Source organism: Zea mays, chromosome 2 (assembly GCF_902167145.1).
Source record: "Zea mays cultivar B73 chromosome 2, Zm-B73-REFERENCE-NAM-5.0, whole genome shotgun sequence".
Taxonomy (NCBI): Eukaryota; Viridiplantae; Streptophyta; class Magnoliopsida; order Poales; family Poaceae; genus Zea; species Zea mays.
The window spans coordinates 183420220-183424217 of NC_050097.1; the positions used below are offsets into that span (position 1 = coordinate 183420220).

Here is a 3998-nt window from a genome sequence, read left to right on the forward strand (position 1 = left end):
ACACAACGCGCTCGACAGGGGCAGGTGGAGGCCGCGGCCGCGGACCCGGCAGTGGAGGCGCCGCGCGCCACGAAGGGGCGAAAGCCGCCATCGCTGGTGGTGGAGGGGCACGCCGCTGCGGGTCGCCCGTCCGCCTTGCTCCCGGTGCTGGAGGAGCTGCACGCCACGACGGAGCAGGCGCGCGTGCATCTGGTGGAGGCACGTGCCCACGTACAGCTCGACGGCGTAGGCAACCCCGATGACGCACTCTGGCATCTCGACACGGGTGCGACCAACCACATGACGGGGTCGCGCGCCGTCTTCTCCGACATCGACGAACACGTCACCGGCACCGTCAGGTTCGGTGATGGATCCCTCGTCAACATTGAAGGGCGGGGGACGGTCCTATTCTCGTGCAAGACCGGTGAGCACCGGCAGCTCGCTGGAGTCTACTTAATCCCACGCCTCGACATCAACCTCATCAGCGTCGGGCAGTTGGACGAGGATGGGTACGACATCCATGTCGATAAGGGGGTCATGCGGATCCGCGACGAACGCCGACTTCAGGCACTTGGAGAATCAGTTCTGTTGGTTGCAGTTTATAGTCGCACATGATGGTTACTATACATTGATAGCAGGGAATCATCAATCAGGAAGCGAAGGCAACAACTAATTAAGATGGTGAGCAATCTCAGGCTTCTGGTCCTTAAACTATGTGTTTTGTAATGACTTCTTTGGAACTTCTAGAAGTCAGCTGGATGAATAAATATAAAGTGAGCATCACTAAGCCGTGAGCATCACCAAGCTGTGAGCATCACCAAGACTTCGTAATGGGATTTATTTATTTTTTCTATAGAAGCATCACCAAGCTTTCCTTAATATTATGACTATCTTTATATGTGTAGTGATGTCAATTGCAGGGTCCATTAAGTGTAGAACAGTGCTAAATACATGTATTAATTTTCCAAATATTTTAATCTTATTACCTTTATTGTTGTGTAGTTTTTTTCATTCCAAACAGTAAAAGCGACCCTGGATTTTATTAAATGTGGGGCTGCTAAAGAAGCAGACCTTGATTTGGTGTTGGTGGAGGTTAATCCTAACAATATGGCACCAGACACTTCAGCAAACTCTGATTGTTCCATCACATACTAAATGAACTTCAAGCCCCTCTTATCGGTAAGTGTTTATATTTAGAGCTCTATTATCTTAAGGATTTCTCACCTATCCAAACTCACCATTCTAGGGTTATTCCTCCTTGTTGACAGCAATGTGTTCTTGTGACGACTAAGAGGCACTTTCCAAATGTATGAACCTGGGTGCATGCTTCCATGTGATGAAGCCACTGGACAGAAGAAGCTTCAGGATTCTAAGGCACCAAGCACTGGATTACAAGTCTAAAAAGGCAGCACCTCAAGGATCAAGTCTCAATAATAGTACCAAAAATAGAATGGTTTCACCATCTACTGAAAAGCCTAAGGAAGTGCTTATTCTAAAGACAAATGATTATCTGTTCCTGAAAGCAATGGACATGAAGAGACAAAAAAGCAAAATCAGGCCACATGGACCATTGAACTCCATGAAAAGTTCTTGGAGGTTATCGAAGCTCTTGGGGGGACAAGTGTAAGCATAGCTCATACCTACACATGGCTTGAAACCTAAATTAGGTATTTGTTATTTTATTAGCTACAACATGACCATGTGTTATTTGTTTTCTTTGGGTGGCTAACACCTAACAGTTGCTGCACCTGAGAGAATCCTGCACCTGATGAATGTAAAGGGTTTGACTGTGAAGCATATAGCCATCCATCTCCAGGTGGGTGATTAATTGATTATTTGTACCGAAAACCCCATCCACTAAAACTTCCTTATAAGCTTGATTTTCTAATATTGGAGCTTTCAAGGGAAGCACTAATTTTGTAACCTTGAAACATTCAATACAGTGAAGATAGAAACATCATTTAGGATAGTTTTGATTAAGCAGCACAAGTTGACAACTTGTTCACTCGCTCACATATTTTCCATTGCCATTAAAAGTCTACTCCACCCTTCTACTCTATTTATTTTGTATTTTCACACTTCTATGGTCTTCAATTGTTAGTTTTTTTGCCCTTGTGGGATCAATATCTTCTGCTAATTTATTGTGGAATCTGACAAATCGGCACCCTTCATGTTTCTACCTTCATCTGGTTGATAACATGCCTTAACCTTTTTTTATGTGTTGGGTGAGGGGTGGGGGATGGTCTTGACCTTATGTTACCCTTCCCTTGGTACCCCAAGGACCTTAAACTACTCACCTCCTTGCATTTTCATTCAGCTCTTGATGCCTATGACTGAACTGATCCTGTAGTTCTTTTGCTAAATTGCCACTTTAAATTGTTGTATTGGTTTGACCTTTAATACCAGCCCATGACATAGTCAAGAAAAAAAAATAACTGAACCCATCTGCTTATAATTCTAACTCTATTAGTAGGTATTGTTATCAGGTGCCTTTAAAAATTGTGGTCGTCTTGTGGGACATTTGTCTTCTTAAACTGCTTGTTTATTATGTTATGTTACTCCCTCCATTTTTAAATATATGGCATCTAGGGGAGCTAATATTTTTTTGTTTGAACTGAGGTAAACCCATTTCCACCATCACAACTGTTCATAAGCTAATATATGTCATCTAGGTGACAAGTATTGTTTGACAAGTATATGACATCTAGGTGAACTGAGGTACTCAAGTATAGAGTAGGCAATTAGTGGCTGAAGCAGGAAATGAGGTTTCCAGAATGCTTGAAACCAAGAAGATCCGACTTGACACGTGTTAAAATACCAGGTGATAATCATGACTGTTGCATATATCTTCGTGTCACCATTTTTAATAAATTTTATTACCGAAATTCTAGGTTCTTCGGTCAAGCTACCTACCACGCGATTTGTGTCGGCACTTCGAGTGTGCTTTAATCATGATGCTATTCTCAACTAGGGTAACCTGGGTCTTTTCATTATTCTCTTCTGAATCATAATGTTTTCCTGATGTACTAATTTTAAGTGTCTTTGTAGGCGTTTCAATTGGGTGATAGTGATTTAGGGTTTAGGAGGTTGAAGTTGCTCAGTTTCTTTTGTTGTATGTTCTTATCTAAATATTCTATATGTAGTATGCCGAACAGAAACCAGTGATGTTCATGAGGCAACCCAGCATCGTGCTCAAGGACGGGATGACGCGAGCCCCGGCCGTCCGGTTCCCATCTGCACGCCACGCCGCCGAGCTCAAGGCCTTCTTGGAGGACCCAGCGAACTTTGACACCCTGGTTATGGTGTTTAACAGGTAAGAACGCTAGATTCTAAATCAACGGCACATTGTCCCTTTCGCTTTCGACCCATGCTCCACGCGTGCTCTTGTGCTTGACATGTAGCCACAAGGGCCCGTCGATCTGTTTTGGTTTAAAATGTGGATGAAAACAACATGGAGCTCTGGCTTATGGGGGCTTCTCGACGCCAGCGAAGCCCGTGGGTGAGCTTACACAAGCTTTAAATTTATTGTATTTGCCTAGAGTGAAGAAATAGTTTTTGACTGATATCACTACAAGTGATTGGATGAGAAATTTATAATATAAGTTATTTTGATAAAAGAGACTATTGCATTTTGTTCTTCTTGGAAAAGAATGAATCGTGTTCTATATGCAACAGTTTGGAGGTGATTGCACATATACCAATCTATCAACAAGTGTCACGGAATCTTGTTCTTAGTATTTAAGAATCTGAATGAGATTTGTATATTTGTTTTCTATTATATTAGGAGCAATTGTGGCCATTGGACATTGGTTGCACAACTTGATAAAGTGAAGAATCTGCTTGCGTCTGAGTTTGGGAGTCTATAAACATGGGGAAGAGCAAATATTGGTGGCCTCATACATGAGCTGAACCATGCTTCTTGCTATGATATGCCACGGGGGCGAAGGCTCTTGCTTCGTCGTATCCTCTTCTCTGGGAGCCGACTACGCCGAGATCCTCGACCGGAGCGTCGCGTCCAC

At 43.3% G+C, this 3998-nt stretch overlaps 1 long non-coding RNA gene across 1 annotated transcript; it reads left to right on the forward strand.

Annotated features, from left to right (window-relative positions):
• The first annotated feature begins 560 nt into the window (after positions 1-560).
• LOC103647395 (uncharacterized) lies at positions 561-2895 on the forward strand. Its single transcript, XR_562816.3, has 5 exons — positions 561-1158; positions 1248-1602; positions 1719-1795; positions 2652-2800; positions 2871-2895. It is a non-coding gene; the product is annotated as an uncharacterized lncRNA (long non-coding RNA).
• The last annotated feature ends 1103 nt before the right edge of the window (positions 2896-3998 follow it).